Source organism: Macrosteles quadrilineatus, unplaced genomic scaffold, assembly GCF_028750875.1.
Source record: "Macrosteles quadrilineatus isolate MER2022 unplaced genomic scaffold, UCM_ALF_1.0 Scaffold_46__1_contigs__length_943047, whole genome shotgun sequence".
Lineage (NCBI taxonomy): Eukaryota > Metazoa > Arthropoda > Insecta > Hemiptera > Cicadellidae > Macrosteles > Macrosteles quadrilineatus.
Window position 1 is genome coordinate 206,551 of NW_026542639.1, and position 22,650 is coordinate 229,200.

General features: G+C 33.7%; 1 protein-coding gene across 1 annotated transcript in view; it reads right to left on the reverse strand.

Moving 5' to 3' along the window:
- Positions 1-21,987, reverse strand: part of LOC129005943 (fatty-acid amide hydrolase 2-A-like) — a 40,086-nt gene extending 18,099 nt beyond the window's left edge. The window contains exons 1-2 of the mRNA XM_054434979.1: positions 21,828-21,987; positions 13,923-14,009 (exon numbers count right to left, since the gene is read on the reverse strand). The gene's annotated coding sequence lies outside the window, so the exon portion shown is untranslated. The remainder of the gene's footprint in view (positions 1-13,922; positions 14,010-21,827) is intronic.
- Positions 21,988-22,650: the final 663 nt, after the last annotated feature.

Below are 22,650 nucleotides of genomic sequence, written 5' to 3' on the forward strand. Positions count from 1 at the left end.
AGGGATTCTGCACACCTAGAGGAAAATAGCTTTCTAACGTTATGCGTAGATTTTACCTACGATGCACACGAGCTGAGAAAAAAGGTTTTAAAGAAACATGCTTGCCTATTAATATATAGATAGATAGATGGTTTATGGGGGTGTGACTTGCAGTTTTCTCAAAAGCTCATGGGTACTTTGGGATTTATATATGGATGACTTATAACATTTTATACAAAAATACTCTCCCTCCATATGACTGACAAAACATTACAGTAATACTTCAAACAATGCAAGACAATGCATTTGTTCAAACTGTAAGGGTAACACATGAACTTTCGGTATCCTTATAGAATACAAAAATGTAAAAAAAAACTACCAAAATTATTTATATTTATGCGATTGAACAATCAAAGCACAAAAGTGTCGAGTAATGTGAGAGTGTCGGCGCTAAAAGCTATGTTTGAGTTTCCTCGTTGGCCGTAAAAGGATTAAAGAGCACTTAAGTACTTAAAGTATATTTACAAAGTCAACAATCTTGACGTATCTCTCAACATTTAAGGACATGAGTTGGTCTTCTTTGTTCTTCAAGGAATCAAAACATATCTATTGACTAACTCATGCAAATTTACAGAATATCTTCTATAACACACCACTAAAACATGTTATTTTACCCATATAAACTGTTGTAGTTACCATTCTTGTATTGAACAGTAATGATTTTTACTGTCTATGTTGTCACTCCATTTGGCACTTTTTTCCTAACTCTAGTGTTGTTAATACCTAATGTTGACAATTTTATAGATAATAAGTTATTGATTAATTGATAGTCAAATTATCCAAACCAAACCCCAACCAATGGAATCTTGGCCCAGAATCGTACCTATATCTACTCGGCTACCTGGACGATCATCACGATACTGTAGTATCAAACTGTTGCTAGAATTTGTATTCTAGAAAGTTAGACAATTTTGGAAAGGTTGAGAATCAGATTCTGGGGCCGTAATTAATGGAGAAACCTCTATCGTGTAGATGAATTGAAAAAAACTAATTTGAAAATGTATGAAAAGCGTTTAGCTGTCATCATAGCAAAAGTAATAGACGTTAAGTGGTGCCAACGTACTTCTGTATAGTCGTAACATTGAGGTGAATGTCCTACAGTAGATGTCGCAATTATCATGGTCCCGGGCCACGGTCTGACGACCCTTCACTCCGCCTCTCTTCTGTCACACACGGAGAGAAACGTTGACACTTCTGGGTCAATAAACAGACGACAGATTGTCGGAAACTATCTCAAAGAATAACTGAAATTCTGCAAAATATATAATTGTTGGGTAATGTTGAGTAGTGATGCAGCAATTTAATCTATGATACTGTACAACCACTACAACCATGGTATTTACTCAGGGGAGGTATAGAAGAGGCTACGATGACAGCTGAGATCTTCTTATTAGCTGAGGGAACGCCATTACCGTAACAAAACGTTCATCAGCCATCGGCCTCGGTGGTCTATTGTTTAGCGTGCCGGGCTGATATACTGTAGGTCCCGGGTTCGAATCCCGCTGGTAGCGTTAACTTTTTGTCCAAGATTTTTTTATTATCAGCAAGTTTGGTCGGTTTGGTTTGGTTATTACAGTTTAATTTTAGTATTAAGTCATTATAAAATTTTAATTGAGCAATTTCTAGTTTTATTTAATAAACAGAATTATTTTTCCGATTACTAAACTTTTGTTATATTATTTCTTTATCAGCAAGTTTGGTTAGTTCGGTTAGGTTATGATAGTTTAATTTTGTAATTAAAAAAATAGTAAAATTGAATTTGAGGCATTTATAATTTTATTTTATGAACAGAACTATTTTTGCGATTAGTAAACCTTCATTGCCAAAGTGCTCTCTACTACAGCGCTGTTCGCGGAGGAATTTTGAACTAAATGCCTCATTTGTACCTCCCCTAAGTCAGACCCTACAACCATCTATGTCCCATCCTTATGGAACAGCTGAAGCCAATTTTCTCGTTAGTTCTGTCCGCTGCACTTTAGAGGTCGTGTTTTGTTTACAATTTGTTTCTTGTTATTTTAGTAATTTAAAACCCCGTTCAACCAAATAAAACGATATAATCATAAACAATAACTCATCCTCTAGTTATATAACCAAACAGTAAAGCACAAATAATTGAAATAACTGTAAAGTAATAGAAACAAAACCTTTGCCGTACAGTATAATTTAAAACATCCTTATACGAATAAAAACCTAAACAGCTCAGTAGATACGACTGTAATCAGAAGCAACGGTGGAACAATTTTAGGTCACGGTTAAATTAAGTATGAAATGCATTTGCATTAGTTACTTATCTCACGATTACATCTGCGCATAAATGTATACAGTAACTAAGACAAGAGGAGAAATCAACCATTAGATCATGTTCCATGTAGTTCTTGGTATGCGCAATGATTAATGGAGTTTTAAAGATGTATTGAAGATAAGGCTGATATCAGAGAATGACGTAGAAATGTTTGTAAAAAAATAAACAATAAATTGTATACTTACAACTGTAAACACAAAACAAAATTCAATACAATTCTGAAACAAAGTGTAAAATTGGTTATAAGTACTTGGGTTACATGTTAACGATTTGTTCGAAAATCTTCGTCGTACTGCCGCAAAAACAGCCGTTTTTAACGCAACGCATGTTGCGGGTCTAAAGTAGCAGTTTTACTCCCTATGGAGTAAAAATAATTTTAAAGTAAAATCGGCTGTTTGAAATTTCGATTGTCTCTATCGTATCGACGATTTATTAGGATTTAAGGTTTTAGCCTATTGCGCTGTCGGTCACTCGACATATTGAACTGTAACCCAATTGTAATAGACGAAATGATTGAATCACTTAAACAGCTGCTTATTTGCATTAGTAGAATTGAAAACAAGCTGGAAGTCGTTTGGAGAGATATCTTTACCATTGTTTCGTTTTCAAGCTTAGTTGTTAATTAATGATGCAAAATGACGAAAACTACAGTTCGTCACGGCTTAAAAAATAAAATAACACACGGGCAAAAAGTGTCTTTCAACCCTCGCTCATTTTCCGACCTCAGCTTCGCCACGATCGTAAAACTTGACCTTGGGTCAAAAAGAGTCACTTATGCACTAGTGATGAAATATACCATAGTGATCGCTAGTTCAATCCTGTGAAAATCCAGAAGAATTTTGATAGTTACAAACGGAACCAGCTGCCTGTTTGTGTTATCATTGGGCTTTTCTGATCTCAACAAATCTGCCAGATCAGCCTCGTCTTGATACGCTCCTTGGTGTGACGACATCGCAGAAATATAATCTAAACTAAACTAAATCTAAACGATTCCGTTCTTGTTATCATTATTTTGTTTAAAGTTAATTGGAAGTTTATAAGCTTAACATAATGATGTCTGAAACGGACAAACCTATCGTTTATCAACCTATTGATAACAAATGACATAGTATAAATCTTGATCCAAAACGACCATAATTTTAACTGAAGGAAAGTCCATATCCGCATGTTATTATGTCACGCCAAGAATGAAAATTTAACAAAAATTTTTAGTCAATAATTTTAAGCCCTAGATTTTTAAATTTAAAAGTAGTAATACAATGAATTTTAGTTGTGGTGCCATAAGGGTTGTTCATGTTCTATGAAGATGTTTTCTTTGAAGGCCACCGACAGCTCAATTGATTTAATAGGGGAGTGTTAATTTTTATTTCATGTGTAAGTACCTTTACACATTACGTTAAGGAAAGTACAGTGGATGGTACAGTACTATGGTAAAATAGGCCTACAGTAAATCTACTTTATGACTTTACTATAGTTATAATTAGTGTATTAATACCTTAAACGTATTCAAAAAACGACTAACTTATATAACTAAATCGGACATACAATAAAGTACACAAAAAATGTTTAAGCTAACTTATTCAAATTTTGTACAAAATGTTGCTGGTGAAAACTACTGTTTATTGAGAGCATATTGAAGTTTCGCCCTGCATTTGTTTCTTAACAGTCTAGTTGCTAGATATTGTTACAGTTCCGGGGTTCTAGATTATACAAAACGATTTCTAATCTTAGGAAACCTGTTATTGTTGTCTGATGTTCCTGCGTATATAATGAACCTAGACACACACCCACGGCAACTTTGGAGGAAATAAACAAATATAACTTAGGGTAATTCTTTTCCCCCTTAATGATAATAGGTGTCATAAAACTAATGGTTATCTAAATGGTTGTTTAGTCTTTATTTAAGTGTTTCATCCATCGTAGAGTGCCAGAAGCTTTGCATTTAAGAAGATGTTTAATCTTATAAACCAAAAATACCCCCGCTACAGCAATCCTGCAGACTAAGCGAATTTCCAAGTAACTGATTGGATTTTCAATTAAATCTATTTAAATAACATTAGGTTTAACAAGTACAGTACCTAGGTTTGTTTTTACAGGGATACCCTCCTCATACAGTATGTTGTTTTTTGGTAAAATATTAATAGCTTAGTATAAAATGAATAAATTTGTCAAGTTTGATCAAAATAAGAGAACACACATCAGTTTACAAAAGAATAACATGGGAATTTTACATTTAATACTTTTTGAATTTTATCCTTATCCAATAACCGTAAAAAACACTTCAATATATTAAAATACTTCTTTTTATATACACATTTTGAACGAATCGTGTTTTTGGCCTCTAGAGACTACAAAATGAAAAAGTACTGTACATCGATACCGATACTAGGTCTTACCGTGCCACCTACGGTAATAGCTACTTACCTTTGGAGAAATTTGCTGAAAGTAAAACAACTATTGTAAACCTATAAGAAATAAAGTGTAAAAAATTGCAAACTTTATCATAGACGGTAAAAGTTTACTCAACAGTTGATAGTAAATTCCTTTTTGGAATTTTATTGCGAACTAGAAACGGCTAAATGCTTTCTTCTCCTTCTCCATACTGTATACAAAACCACAAATAAATGTAGCCTTATTTGAAATAGAATATGAATTGTCGCCTATATCCATTGATTTTTGGATACTTTAGACATGTTATCTATTTGGACCAGTTAAAACAAAATTTTTATTAAAAAAGAACACAGTTGAATTACCCAACCACAGAACGTGCTGGTTTGAAATTCTATTTGCTCCTAGTTGTTTTCCCTTCTCTTTTCATGTCTGTGACATAAATAATGTCTTTTCAATTGGCTATTCTTTCAGTTAAAAACTTACCGGGTTTGGCAGAAATCAGTAATAGACACTGCCGTACTATGTTTTTGGTTCGATTTAGTAAATTTAATTCTAAACCTAGGGACAACCTATCTCATTGTCAATGAAAAAACTTAATAATTGGAGTAGAATGTTCATTTCTTTCCTAAGTAAAAAAAAAGGTTGAAGCCAATATTCACGACCCAAGTATGTAATTTAATATCTGTAACATGTTTACTTGTCTTAACTTTTGGCCAATAGTTTATCATTGAACAAGTTTTTACATAAAATCTAACCTACAGAATGCTGAGTGAGTCAACGGCGGAAACCGCACCTTTTCCCATTGTTCGTTAATTCGTTATTTAAAATTACCAAAGACACAAACCACACAACGTAACGATGGCATTCTGTTCCTCCATCGGAGCCAAACGAGACGAGCAGAAAATGGCTAATTATTTATTCACGAATGATTGATACATTTGCTACATTAAGACAGATTAAACATAAAATGATTAGTTATAAATATTCGTAATAATATTTTACGAGGTGTTAGCCCGTCCTACGTACGGGAGTAGTCAGTTAAAACTGTGTATAATCGTAGATAAAACATACTTGTGTTGCTTAGTCTATGGTATAATTCAGAACAGCTAGCTTACACGTACAAAGACAATTTTATTGCAGCCTACAGTAGAAAGAGTAATTTTCAATTGAGAAGTGTATACGCCTAGTCAACGATATCACCTTCCAATTCCATCGCATACCTGCCTCTTCCATAATAAATATCACCACAATACAATTACTCATACTATACACAATTTCCAGTAGGTCTGAATAGAAACTCCCTAAAATAAAACAAAAACATCCAATCAAATTCACAGTAGGACACATAATTATAACGTCGGTGTCCTGACATCATTAAACGAATCGTCCACACATATTCTTTATATCAATTTCACTGCATCAATTGCTAAACAAATAAGTGTAAGAAAGAAAAGTAAAAACAACAACATATAGCTTTTTTTTTTTTGTAAACAGCTGAGTCACAAATAAAATAATATTCATTTGAACAAAAGAACTGGTCACATGTTGAAGGAATTTAAACCGTAAACACGCTAGTAAAGCTGGTGACGTAATTGTCTACGTTTATTATCCATTCCGTTTTTAGTTCTAATATCATACTAATATTATAAACGTGAAAGTTTGTGTGTTTGTTTGTTTATTTGTTTGTTTTTTTGTTTGAAGTTCAATCACGCATTAACTACTGGTCGGATTGTGTTGAAATTTGGTATGATGATAGCTCACATTCCCGATTAACACATATAGACATATTCTTATATCAAAAATCCTTTCGGGCTCCGCCCCAGCGGCTCTTGAGTTTCCCATGTTAACCTTATGTGTATTCATATTTAAAGGGAATTACAGAATTTAGTCAGCTGTTTCAACTAAAAAAGTTGGTTCTATGATATGGAAAAGCATTAAAAAGTTATAAGATTTACCAACAGAGTGCAGCATTATATTTTTTTTGCATTTATGAAAACAGCTAGTTTGAACTAAGCAGCAACAAAAAACTGTGATTCTCAATGAGAACTGTCAAAGTAGGATTGTTTACAGTTATGTTTATGTTTTTCATTTCATTAATAATTTGTGATGTTTTGCGAATTGTTGATCATTTATTTTTCTCTATTGTTTAGGTGAAGTGGTAGAACATTATGGCTATGGTAGATGTGTAATACCTCAGAGTAATAAAACAAAATGTTTTGTTTTATTACTGTGTTTTGTTTTATTACTCTGAGGTAATACTATAGAATACTCTAAATAAAAAAAATAAACAAATTTTATCAAACCGTGTCCTCCCTTATTGCAAACGCAAAGCTTGAGTATAACTGTAATAAGCATTTTATACTTATATTCCAACCCCGTACGAAGGACGGGTACTCTGCTAGTCCTTAATAATTAAACCACCCTCATTGAATCAATGTACACCGTAATTCCCCATATTCATTTATTTAAACTATAAAATATTCAGAGCCTCAAAACTTAACCACAACTAAACACACGCCAAACAGCTTTTTAGATTTCATAAAAGGATGGTTTGTCTAATTGCAGTATCCTAGGTCAATGATGACGTTGTGCTCAATCTATGCCATTCATCTGTATATCTTTGGATAAACCCGTCTGAGGTTGTGGTGGTAATTTAAAATCGTATTCCTGAGGATTCTTGATCTCCATCTTTATGACATCAATGTTTCCGGGCCTAATCCAAACAAAGTTTAAGCATTCAAAACTATTAATTGCAAACAAAATGCTACCAAAATGAATTAAAACTTGTAAAAATGGATTTTCCTACCCTTTCCTAAAAAAGTTGAGCAGTAAAATAATTTGCATATCCTTTTTTAAGACTCTTGTACAGAGCCTCGACTTGTATACATTGATGGTGTTATTTATCTCGGTGGTCTACTAATCTTACTTATTTCCTATAATCAATGACAAAATCAGAGTAAATAAAATAACCTCATAGTTCTATTGGGCATTTGTATTTAACCAGCTGTTAGTTAAAAGAAATTTATATTGCACTAAAACAAACCGAAGATTACAAAGATTAATTTTAAAAAATCCTTTGAACATCTTAGTATTTTGCTATGTACATTTAATTAATCTGTCATCCTCTTATCGAAGGATTGAACGTATAAATGATTAGCATTACACATAGTATAAATAAGTCAACCCTTAGTATGTATTTTAATTTTATCCAAATGCTGAATTTGTGTTACAAACGCTGAATGTTTACAGCTGTTATGTTAAACAAATTATATTATACCAAAAGCTAGTTTAGAATCTTAGCGTCGGCTGCTAGACTTTTCAAAAATTAAAACTTACTTTTTAAATAACTGGGACCCTAAACTAAAATTATGGCTTCGACATTCCCTAGTTCTCAAATTTATCTTTCTTTCAACACAAAAATCATGAAAATCCGTTGAGTGGTTGATTCAGAATCGTGAAATAAAAAAACACTGTTTCGTTTTAATATTATAGACGAGGTGTTAGCCCGTCCTACGTACGGGAGTAGTCAGTTAAAACTGTGTAGGCCTATAATTCAGAACAGCTAGTTTACACGTATAAAGACAAATTTTATTGCAGCCTACAGTAGAAAGAGTAATTATCAATTGAGAAGTGAATAAATGAATAAATGAATTTATTTCCCATATTGCAAAACACTTTACAAACATAATAATTGTTGAGAAATGTAAACTGGCCACTTTTTCAAGTAGTGTGGCCAGTTAAAAGGTTAAAAATACATAATAAATAATAATTGTAACAGTTCTATCCTTGATAATTACCCACTCTCATTGAATAAACGTACATCGTAATTTCCCATTTTAGTTAGTTTAAACTACAATATATTCATAGTTGAAATAAAAGTGATAGCCTATTTTCACGTTTGGGGGCACTGATATAGGCACCCCCAAACGAAACGTAACCATAACTGAACACGATTTCATAAAAGGATGGTTTGTCTAATTGCAGTATCCTAGGTCAATGTTGACGTTGTGTTCAATCTGCCATCCATCTGTTTATCTTTGTATAAAACCCGGCTGAGGTTGTGGTGGTAATTTAAAATCGTGATTCCTGATTATTCTTGATCTTCTTTTTATGACATAAATATTTCTGGGCCTAATCCAAACAAAGTTAAAGCAGACAAACACAAACATTAATTGTAAACATAAAGCTATCATTAAGAATTAATACATGTAAACACTGATATTTTTTTAACCTTTCTTTCCTTGAAAAGTGGAGCAGTAAAATAATTTGCATTTATCCTTTTTTATTAAGACTCGTGTACAGAGCCTCGATTTGTACTTGGGTTTAATTAATTTTGGTTAAAACTGTGGTTTAAACTGTGGTCTAATTATCTCTACTAATCTTACTTATTTCCTATAATCAATGACAAAATAAAAGTAAATAAAATAACCTCATAGTTCCATAGTTTATATTTAACCAGCTGTTAGTTAAAACAAATTATATTGCTCTAAAACAAATCGAAGATTACAATGATTGCTTTAAAAAATAATTTGAACATCCTAGTATTTTACTATGTATATTTATTTATATTGTAATCCTCTTACCGAAGAATTGAACGTATCAATGATTAGCATTACATATAGTATAAATAAGTCAACCCTAAGTATGTCTTTACATTTTTATCCAAAGGCTGAATTTGTGACACAAAAGCTGAATGTTTACAGCTGTTATGTTAAGGAAATTATTTTATGCCAAAAGCTAGTTTAGAATCTTAGCGTCGGCTGCTAGACTTTTTAAAAATTAAAATTTAATTTCTAAAAAACTGGGACCCTAAACTAAAATTATGGCTTCGACATTCCCTAGTTCTCAAAATTATCTTTCTTTCAACACAAAAATCATAAAAATCCGTCGAGTGGTTGATTCAGAATCGTGAAATAAAAAAACACTGTTTCGTTTTAATATTATAGATTGTTATGCATTGGTGTAAAAGTGTATTAGTGTATTATATGCAATGTTTTGTTGGCGTTAATAGGGAAACACTTTTTTCATTCACCTGTAAAGTTTTTTTATCAACAAATGTCAATACGCAGAACTGGAGTAGACCTATACAATACATCTCACCGTCGTATAATTTGCGCAAGTGATCACTCAAGTGATAAAATTGACATATTTACGATTTATAAGGAGAAGCCCGTTTTGTGAACTTCCTCTAAAAAATTGTTCCATCAATGTGGGACACAAACACAGACTTGCTATCCTGACGAATTACACAAAACACTGAGGAAATAGTATTAATCGTCACCCATTTACCAAGTGTTTGTTGTGGTTTAGTCAGAACAATGTTCCCACGAGTGTAGCACGGGAAGCGTGAGAATCACTTTTGTATTGTGCAGTGGCGTTGCTTGGTTAAATTCCAGGGGGGGGAGAAGCCTCAAATTTCCCAACTGCCTAACATAGATTTCCCAACTATTTTTTTTTAGAAATCAATTTCTGTACCGGTACTATTTTTAAAAATCTACAAATTATTATACTACACTGCAGTAACATTCAATTCAGTATTTATAAACTCGCATTAACAAAACATAGCTAGTTTTACATCCTATACAAAATTACTCAATTTCTAAAACTTCTACCAATTCATAATGAAATTTTATGACTTCAAAAAGCTTGAACAAGTAATGTTTCGAATCCAAAAAACTTTAAAAACCATTGTGGTAGCAGACGTAGCAGTGTAAAATTTTAGTGATATAAAATAAGCCTCAGAGTACAAATTAGTGGGTATAGAAAATATATTTTATTACAAAATAATGAAATTTAAATACTTTTAGAAGTTAAGATCAACATTTTAACTTTCATAAAACTTACAGCTAGGGTAGGCCTAAACAAGTTTGTAATGATGAAATATTAATATCAGTGTTGTGAATAATATTACTCTAGCCTAGAAAGGAATAAACCTAAAGTAAGACTCGTATAAAATAAAAACGTTCAACTTGGTTGATAATAAACTTATACATACAATAAAAATGTTAACCTTCATCTTCATCAAACTAGAACTTAGACAAAAATCAGACTTAGAGTGAAAGTCAAACATCAAATTTTAGGTTATGTTTTGTCCACGTAGATCTGTTTCAGAGTGATTAGTTGATTCATTTTTGTAAATCCTTAATTAGGAGTGATAAATAACTTGTGTAGATTTTTAAAATATATTCAGAGAATAAATATTCCATTTAGTTTATTAAAAAATAAGAGTTTTAAAGGTAATACCGATACACAAAACCTATGTTTAATGTTATTTTAATCTGCTTATTAGCAAGTACTCCGGTCAGTTAGCCTGCTCCAAATACCACAAAAAAGGTATAAAATATATTTCATGTGACTGACGTGAAAAATATTTTTGAATTTCTTGTAAACACTAACAAACAACATAATTGAACAGAAGAGCTACATTGCTTGCACTTTCAAAATTCAAACTTGCAGACGAATCATTCAGAATAATCAACACAGGACAGGATCAAGGTACCCAACATGCGTCCAATAAGGAACAAAATTTCTCGTAAACGAAATTCCAACAAGCTTTACCGCTAATTGATTATTGATTTCTTAAAATAAGGCGTGTTTAGCCATGGTTTAGCCTTGTTTAATCAAAGTTAAATTAAATCAAAGAAGCGTCAAGTTTATTTGTCCAAGTCAAAGAAATTTTTCCCTTTGATGGATTTTTGCAAATATTTAAATTTTGTTTAGTTTAAAAATATATTTTTCTTGTATCCGACTTCCCAACTGTCCCAACTCATGGCAAGGAAATTCCCAACTTTTCTCTTTCCCAGATTCTAGGGGGGGGAGGCTCCCCCCCCTACCCCCCCCAAGGCGACGCCCCTGGTATTGTGTCGTGGTGAAGTGAAGTGAAATGCTCCCGAAACCTGCTTCTGTAGTGGAACCACAACTACTAGCTGAGTGATGGTAACTCATACAATGCACATTGACTTTAGATCATGATTCATCCTTTAAAATATAACTGTTTGTGTTCGTGATTCGTTCTGTTTGTTTACGATTGCTAATAATGTTTTAATTTCATATTTAATTTGTTTAAATGCATTTGAGATAATTGTTATTTGACATTTAAATCAGTAAATCTCGGATAGCTACTAAGGTACCAATAAGCTGATGGTGTTCTCGGCATTGGAGCAGCTGACGGCCAGTCCTAAAAAGCTCTATTTCCTACAGTCACCCGACAAAGTTGGCTTCCTTGTACTGTTTATAGTACAGAAAGCTGCTAATTGCTGCATATTTATACTTTGCCGTACGGTTTATACTTTGTCGTACGGTTTATACTTTGCCGCACATCAGGATTCCAACGAAACAACACAAAACAGCGTGGTTCTATTATGCACGTAATCCGTGTACGCTTGGAAATAGGTTGGCAACAATTAAAGATAATAATACTATGAGCAGCTGATTGACTATTATAACTACGATTTAACCTGCCATTTCGTGTTTATAGTTTCGGTATTTCTGAAATTTCTGGACTTTTCTTTTAAACGTTTTTAAAACATTCCTATGATCTTAATAAACAAAAAAATACCTTTAAAGCATTTTTTTGGCGCGGAAACCACTTCAAATTACAAAAACGTACGGAACTATATTCTCAAAACGCGGAGCACATTTCTTGCCGAGGAAAAATAGCGGAGTGATACGGACCGCAGGTACTACTTTCTCTAGGGCACCATTTGTGATGCCAGCTGAACCTAAAAACGTGTTGTATATCGTTTGAAAGACTAATTATTTATATGCTTTATAGTGACTGTAGGAAAAATATAATGTGTAACATGAGTGCAAAAGGCCTTTGCTGCACTCGAGACCATTCCGCACGAGCCGCAGGCGAGTGCGTAAACATTGCTCTCGTGTGCAGCAAAGTGCACTTTGCCCACTAGTTACACAAATAACTATTATACAGTTGGAAACTGAATCCAACTGAGGAACCGACTGCTTTTATATTTGTCTAAAAACTACAAACTCCGGTGTGTCGGCCTCAAGTACAACTCAATAACAAAAATAATTAACTGTGGTTATTTTAAAATATAAGGCTTGCTTGAAGACAATAGTCATTGCTTAAAAAGATGACAAAACCTATTAAAATCAAACATAAACATGTTAATGTGTTTGTAATTTTTTTTTTTAATTTAACTCTCTCTCAGCTGCAGTTGTAAGATTTGGAATTGTATAAGTATTATCTCATTGGCAGAATGCCCATCTCGTTCCACATAAGAGATTCTCTCAAATTAGGTATAATAAGGACGTGACCACTTCAGTGTTCTAAAATAAAATAAAATGACATTCCTTAAAAACTCTTCAGGTTCAAGTGGGCTTAACAACATTACCATAATTTAGGCCAGCATTACCATCATTATCTAATTTATTTCAATTTTCCCTTAACTATTGAATTCCTCTTTCAACTTGAAGTCACTAAAATTCAACTTTCCTCCTCAAGTACTGTAAAACATTTCAAGATAATAAATGTACTGTACCGTATGTATGACGTGGTTACCAACAAATGTTGTTTTTAAGCCGATATTAAATGTTTTTGTACTTTACTACACAGCATAAAGTCTTCTCTTCCATCGCTAACGAATTGTAATCCAATACTATTAATGAAAATTACTATTTGAATCTTAGCATAGAACCACCATAGAACTTTTGACTAATACAACTAGACATTCCATCCCCATGCTAAATTTTGTAGCCAGTTTATTTAAAAAAATCGTCGTAGTTGATGTGAGCCACCAACAGATTGTGCTGATGTAAATTACTTCAGTATCCAATAGTCTATTATAGAACGTAGAGAAAACAGCTGAAAGGTAACACATGAACATCCATTCCTTCCTTATTAGAGAGAGTAAAATGGTGCTTAAAATAATAGAATAACGGAAATAATTGGCTATAAACTCCTAATTACTTTTACTTACTTTCGGCTCAAAGGAGTAATATAACGATAGCCAGGAAATCATCTTCACTACAACACGGCGATTTTAGAAAGACGAGGTCTTTGGAAACGAAGAATATTATGTATTATAAATATTGTATTTAATGTTCAGTGTAATGTCTTTGATTCAGTGATTACATGTGAGACAATGTAATTCTGATCGACACATTTGAGTTAAAAATAAATGACGATTGCTTTGTATTATCTGCATATATTGTTTAAACAACTTCTCACCTTATGTTTCAGGGGAGGCACTTGGAGCCAGGATTCTAAGACAGCTGGAACAATGGAACAGCGAACTGCAGGAACTGCGAAAACTGTCTGTGGGAAAGATACACAAAATTAACACTTAACGGGAGTATTCACTTACATGTATGTTTAAATAACGTATTTTCTTGGACCAATGATAAGCATCCTGCGAATTCCAATTAAAACATTTTGTTGGAAGCTGAGGATAAATGGTCTTACTTTATCCTTTTATCGCTTTTGGTACATTAAGGTACAATTAGTATGACATTTTTTTAACTGTCGTTGGCCTCTTTAACCTTGCATTTACTCGTTCACCTGTTCATCGGGCCTGTGCTAGAGACGATCCAACAAAGCAAGACGTGAGCAGGTACACTACAAAAGTGAACTGCACTTATAAAATGTAATAACGGGTGGATAATTATTTTTTGTGAGATTATCAAAGGTAAATCCAGACACATCATCGATAGCAAGTTATACAATCAGCTAAACCGTAATATAGACCCTTACAACCATTACAAAACAACCCAAACGCAAACGTGCAAGCTTTATCCTTATAATGTACACCTCACTGCTACTCTTTTGATAATCCCTGAGAGAAGCGCGGCAATAATTGCTGTCTCCGCGGGGTAATTCATGACGAATGACCGGGTAAATATGGTAATCCGAGGGTAAATAGGGAGACTGATTGTTAGTTATGGGGGTTGTGTATAATCCTTGTAACGTCGGCTTAGTCATCATGGGGTCCGCGAGACGACATGGGTTTGCGTATGTGTAGGTTTTAGGTGAGTGTGTTAAGATTTTTAGCACGTTTACCGATACGTGTAATGGTAATGGAACCTATGCTTGTGGAAGATAAGGGTCGTAGAAACAGCTGACCTCACAAAAAAACCCATATAGTTCATCTCACTTTATTCGACACTCGCCCTGAATTTATATTTACAAGAATCGCGCCTATCGTATGATTAATAACGCGTAGAATAATATTTGTTTTTAGTTTCATCATTGTTCAGCTTGCAAGGTATAGGACACGTTGCTACTTTAAATTTGAAGTCATCGTATGCTGGCTTATCTCTTTGCATTAAAATACATAACGTTATATGACAACAATATAATAAAAGTTGAAGACATTATAGAAGTAAGAGAATTGAAATAGATCGTGAAATAAGATGTTTGCATAAGATGTTGAAACAAGAATATCATTGCATAAAATATATTAGGGAAAGTATTTTGTTCACACTTAAAAAATAATGTATTTGTTAAACCAACATTAAATTATGTGAGAGGCGGAGAGATAAAGAGGCTAGGTCAGTAAATGACGTCACGTCTGTGTGTGTAACTGTAGAGTCAACAGAATTGCGAGTCAGCAACAGGTTCCGTCCTGACGGATAACAGAACTTTGCTGTATCAGTGAATCAGCAACTTAGCACAGCGCCACGGCAGTCTGCAGGTCTTGGTGAGAAAATATGTTGAACGTAAAGCAAAGATCCTTAAACATATTTGGTCTGTATATGTGAAATTCATAATAAGTAAAATGTTAAATGCATGAAGATTGCGCAACCCCTATTAAGATTATAAACGTTGGGTGTTTCGAAGGAGTTTAGACTTTGATGAACATGTTTTGGTCACTTCAACCCCCATCACTTAGGTTTCAAGCTTCGGGACCTTGTGTCTTTGATTATCCTAATGTAATAATTTGATCAAGAGAAAAGCTGTTTATTGTTAGTGCAAACTGTAAATTGCAAGCGAGACAATTGCATAGGGAAAGGAGAGGATTCAGAAAATAAGAGAAAATATAGTTTTCAGTATGACTTTCTAGCCTATTTAATAAAAAAATGGGTAAAATGGGAACTATTGGAACAAGTAAATATTATTTATATGTTATATGCAGCTGTGCACGGGACTTAAAATTATCTTAGGATAAAATAAAATGAAGTATCTATACCCTATCAGTTTTCAAAATAAATATTTTTGACGGGCCAAATTTAAATTATATGATACATATAAAAAAAAAATACTTCTTATCCTCATGTTTTACACAAACAGATTCAGAAGCATAGTTTGTTTCTGCCAGAAACAACTTTTGAACAGTTGGTACTTCAAACACGAAATACGTACTTTGTCAAGGAAACAACCGATTTGCCTTTACGTCAATTTAAGGATGTTCCAGTGACCTACATCTGAGACACCCACGACATCAGCTGATCGACACCGGAAGTCCTCCCGCAGGCAACAGCTGACCGGAAGAAGGTGTCCGGAAGACTCATGTAGGGACGAAGAAGCAAGGAGGTCGCACGAAGAGTGAAAGAGTGAGTGATAGTAAGATTATGTACTTCCATTCTTCTCTCACTGCACAAGCGAATAATTTTGACGAATCCAATGGAAAGTTGATGAAATGGAAGACGCAGCGAATGCAGCGATATTTCTTAGCTGAGTCTGGGGAGTTTTTAAATGCAGGGAAACTTTTGTCTTCGCTTGAGGGACAAATCGGTTTTGGTCTCTATAAACAAGTAAAACTTCACCATCAGGTAAATGCATTGTCACAACAAAGTACTCAGTACTCAAATCACTATCCACAACATAACACACACATATACGCATACATGTATATTTGCAGAATATATCTACTTCTTTTGTTGTTGTTGTGTTTCTACATAAATACTCAGTTTGGTATCTTCAACAATTAGATTTCATGGAAGCATTGGTCACTAGTTAAGTGGACCATAGTGAAATTTGTCATATTATACTGTACAATGCGAGCAAAGATCTCATTTCACAGTTTCTGCAGAAAGCGTATAATTGTTGGACGTTGTGTTGCCCGGTTCACTGCCTCCCAGTCACGGTACAAGATACTCTCAGTGTGGATATAGCCTAAACTAGAACTAAAGTACCGTGGTCCATACTAGGCCGAATCTGTGATGTTTCGCATTGAGACGGAAATCGATTATCGAAGCCTTGATTGATTCTTGGCTTCAAGAGACGTTTTCTGTTATGCATTTGAATTTATTTGTGGTGAAGTTTAAAAAATAAACACCCCCCGCCACAGCAAACCTGCAGACTAAAGTCTTGAATTCCATTCCCTTGATTAGAGTTTTAGTTAAATGTTTCCTTCCACCTGTTAGATCTATTCCCTATTTAAGTAACACTAGCAGCGAAACCTGGTGTTGCCTGGGTCAAAATAATATTCACAATAATGATAATAAAATTAATTTGAAAGCACCAGTTTGTTGTATATTTGACGTATGCTGTACGTATTTTGTTTGAAAATGTTTTCAGACTGGTATAGCTCCGTTTATAAATTGTGCTACTCACAGTTTAATTTTGAAATGTATTTACGTTGCAGCATTTACATACATCCTGTATTCATTTTCCTATAGCAATACAGTACTTGGATGTTCTTCGTACTTTGGCTTGGCTAATGAAACGCTTGAAGTTCTATACGTCCGTTTGAAGAGTCAATATGCGTACAATAAGTACATAGTTTATAGAAAGTGACTGGGCAATTTACTTATATTACTTCATCATTAGATTGATATTTTGAAGAAACCCCAACTGATGAATATAAAAGTCAAATAATGGTTGGCCTTATTAGTTATAAGATATCCTAAGTATAATCCTAAATCAAAGTATTTCCCCTAAAAATTAAACATCATGGAAAGATTTGGAACTGCTAAGTCATTTGTTTACTAAGGGCCATCAACCTCATTGTCTTGACGTTTGAGCCATTAATTATCATTTATTGGTATCACTAGAACCAAACTTGCGGGAGTGGTTTGCTCCTTCTTTTCCTTGGTAATATATTTTTAAGATAGTCACTTTGAGCTGAAAAATAACAAACAAATTCCTCTGAAAGTGCTATATTTGGTTTGATAAGTATTATATACAAGGTTCTAAACAGTTCCAATATTCTCAATACCTTTATTATGTAAATATTACCTATTTCCCCTCTATTACACATTGGACTGTACACAATAAAATATATATATTAACTAAAATTTAATATTTTTGTCGTAGGCTAATCGTGAGCTTATATTCCGTCTATTCATAAAAAATGGACGCTGTGGTTAGGTTGGGTTATGAAACAATATCTGACTAAAATTAGACCATGATTTATGAACAAAACGGCTACAGTATCAAGTAGCCATACAAAAGAATTAAATCTTCCAAATAACACAAATACACCTCGCTCGTACCCAAATACAACACTAACCGTCTGTAGTAGGTGTAACATCAGTTAAACAACATAATTACCCAGTCAATCAGTTCGTCCTTGATGGAACACCTTTTATATAATTATCGCACTCTATCATGCTTGCCTCTGCTGCCACTACTCGCACTTACTTTCATATCAAATAGGTTTGACGTTAAATAAACAAAGACTTAACTAACACTATATGAAGTAATTATAATGTTATGTATGGACAAGGAATTACTTGGATTGTTTATTCAATCATAACTTCGGTCTTCATGTTCATAGCCGATTAACCCTGTGTATTTTAGGACCAAAATAAAGTACTGGAACAAGAATTACTGCTTACTTACAAAATAAAGATACATAACGTAATTAGGCTGAAAAGTAAACGTCAATTCTTGATTTTAAAAGGGCCAGCAGACAAAATAAACAGATTTTTAAAGTAAAGGATCTCGGAGCTGCGTACATATTAGTTTGAAATAAGAACTAGAATCTTACTTGTAGTATTTTAAAAAAAAAAAATTGCATCGTTAATTAATAAAAAAATATACCTTTGTTATTAACCGTATAAACACTATTCTGTTGTAGGTTATTATTTTCCGATCAACCTTCTGGCCACTTATAATATTGAAAATGGTCACCTTCGGGATTTGAACTGCAACTCCTGGACCGAAGTCCCGCGCAACTCATGGATGCAAATGTTTTGACTGAATTGACACCAGTGCCAAGCAGAGATATCTGCAAAGTTGTCTCGGTAAATAACTTCACTATCAGTGTAATATTTGTGTAACCTGCCTGTTGCCTTGCCGCGCACTCTCTCAACAGAACAGACTCCCATCGTCACTTACATTTAAACTAATGCTTAGCAGTTAATTTAGTGTTTTAATATTCAGCTAGGCATGGTAAATAAAATTGCCCCCAAGTCCTTACAGGGTTTGAATGGTTATTTCGGTAAAGCCCTTTTCCGAAGAGATGATGTATTAATTTTGTATACGCTTAGCAAAATATTTCATATTTTGATTTATTGTGTGTGAATCAGTTGTCATGCAAATGACAGATTATTGAAAGAAACTCTGAATACCCAATTGGTCACATAATCATTCTAGACAACATTTGAGTAGAAATACAATATTTACGGAGTAACCTCAAAGAAGTAGGCTATATTCGAGACTAGCCTGAATTCTTGTTAAGAACTGCAAGGGATTGAACCGGGATGTTTATAAATACATTATGTACAAAGTCTGCGGGTATAAACTTTTAAAATGTTGAATTTTAATTTTACAGTATGCGTATATACATTATACGTATAATAGCAAAATCAGTGAAATTAAACAATACTTTTATGACAAAAATATGATGCGACCATATGTTATCAATAACCTAAGTACAGTATTTCCAATACGTTACGAATTAGATGAGATGCTATACAACTGTATCCTCAAACATGAGGGTCTCAGAGTGAGTTTACCATACATTTCAATAAAGTGTAGATCAAATGTTAATTTAGTACTTATTTAATTACAGCCAAGTCTGCAAATAGTTTAACAAGAAGTCTGCAATATACTCTGACAAGTCGAAAATATACATAGCATTGACAAAAACAAAAAAATATCAAATAAAATAAATGTTTGCTGAAAAATAATACAACATAAAACACAACTAAAAAGAAAAATAATTTAAAGTTTTATTCGGCAATGTTTCACAATATGTATCGAATGTTTATGACTACTGGTGTCACATTGTTCTTGTAAACCTTGAGATGTGTGTGGTGGCCACCAGTCGTAAGTTCCTTCTCAGCAACATGCTAAAAGGCTATATAAAGTGCCAGACACGTATTCGTGAAACACAAGGATGCCAAATTTCTGTCAAGATTATTTTGATGTGAATGTATACCTTTGGTCTTTACCTGATAAATATAGTTGATTGAGAATTTTATTTTGCAGGGTTGTAAATTTATTTCGATTTCATTCAGAAAACCTAAAATACTGGCGACATAACATCTATTAACTTATATTAAATACACTTTACATACAAATGAAATACCTGTATTATTTTTAGTAGGCATATTCAAAACTAATTACAAGTAGTAAATGGAAGTCAATACATGGGTTAACACATTCCGAATTAGTAATTATTCAAATTTGTAAATGTAGATTACGTTTGGATTTAGTATCCATATACATATTAATGCGTTGGATTGATTTATCTAGTTAACTATTTAAACAGCAAGCGTAATTTGATACCACAAGACTATGCTACATAGACGCACCCGGTAAAATACTGAGACGTTGACTCACTTATAAATTATTCGGGTCAAGCATTTTCGGAAACGTATTAAACCTGTCACCGCGCGGCGTCTCAAAGCTGAGAAACCGGCGAATGACACAATTTGCGAGTCTGGCCAATACTTTTCTGTGCGAATTAAATATCAAAATAAATCAAATTACATGTGCTTTAAATCCATGATGGATCTTTCTGATTTAAACTCATTTTTTTAGGTTGAAAATAAAATTAGCATAGTTTGGTGTTGATGTCTTTAAAGTTTTTTCACGCAATATCAATATCTATTTGTAAAGTAATGTGTTTTGTACTGTTATTATAGCAAAACAGTGAAGTACACGTTGTACAACCTATTCTCAAGTAAGAGAAGACGATTTATTCTCCTCCAATGCACTCCAGGCTGACCAAATATATAACAAAACAATCAAACAATGTTTCAGATTTCATAATAGAATGATAGGTCTATTTGCGGTTTCAAAGGCCAATGGCAAATTCGTTTATGTATGCTCGACACAAAACATCTTGAGCTAATTTCAACCCTCTGTAGTGGTAGAACAAATACAATCAGCTGATCCGAATACCTTACATACAGCTTACCATTCAATAATAACAATTCCCTGTTTGTAGCTCTACTTCAATATTATTTTGTTTAAACAATGCTTTCTAAAGCTTAATATAATTAAGGTCTTGTGGGGATTAATAGGAAAAAATATGAAAACCCGATAGGACACGAGCAAAACACCGTAAACAGCAAAAAACTGTTTTAGAAGAAAATAAATAACAATGAATCACATTGACTTTTGTATACATCTCATATATATGGACCAGTTAAAGTAAATTTTGTAAGTAAGATTATGGTTGAATCATAGACTGAATATATTTTATACACTAGTGTTTACTATTTATGGTTAAATGTCCCACTGACAAGAGAGTGCTCCTAGGCTAACACTCTATTTTCTCCTTTATTTTTCGATACTGTCATAAGTTAGGCCTATGTGACACGCAAATTATATTTTACAAAAAGATGTACCTCCAGTTAGGCTTGGTTAAAAAGTATGCGGAATTCGTAATGTACATAAGTTTAATCGCTAATTGGTGGCTCAATAGAATAAAATATTTATTCCTAACACTGGCTACAATTATTAATATTGGAAATACGATTATTTTGTGGATTTTATGTAAAGTTCATTGATGAAATCAGAAAAAAGGAATAAGTCATCTTAACAAGAAGAGTCAGAGAGCAGTCTTTATGTTTACACTGTTATAAATGATCAGCTGTTTATAAACAAATATTTAACAGACTAAAATAACAGAACAGAAAACTCCAAAGAAGGTAAAATACATAATAAGGCATATATTACATAAATATTATTGTGTATAAATAAATAGAAAAGGTTTTGAAACATATATTTTGTACTTACGTTGGTACAGGAGCCAGCGAATGCCGCTCTCCACGTACAAAGCACAGTTTAGCGTACAGCGTACAGCGTGGCCGGCGCGGCGCGACTGTACAGCGGTAGCGCGGCGTACAGCGACTGGCGGAAACTAACCTTGTACAGAGGACCCTGACCTCCTCACGCTCCGTGCTGGGAACTGACTTCTCGTGGGCATCTGACCATAGTCTCACTTGGGCATAGTTGTCCCCCACATTCATATAATAGGACGTAGGCTCAAGCCCGGGACCAAACACATTACTCTATACTAGACTTGGAGCGGTATTATCACTTTAGTAAAATCCATTGGTGATTTACAGGACTTGAACCCGGCCTCCTGAGGCTGAAGTCCCGTGCTCTTCTACTAGACCAGCTCCCCCTACAGTCACATCAGAATTTCGGTTGCTTTGATCATCACCAGCCGAATTCTCCTTTTCAAATGTTTATGTTTAAGAAACGTTAAAAAACTAGAAATAACACAAAAATTCACATATTGAGGAATTTGACGAAGGGCGTTTCCCAAACTAAAGAAACCAGATAAGTCACTCGACCAAGTTCAAGGGACAGACACAGAGACAAGTTTTTCTGCTTTAACTTTAACCAAGTGATATAACTGGTTACATTATACGGGGATGACCTTGGAGACGCTCCATCAGCAAAAACTCGCACCTCCGCCTGTCTTGCTTGGCGAGTAGTGGGTGTAGGTAATACACGTGTGCCGGGAGGGTTTTGTAGCGTAGAGGATAATTCTTAAACAAAAATGAAAATATCGTAATTATAATACTTCAAATACTTAAATAAATTATAAAAC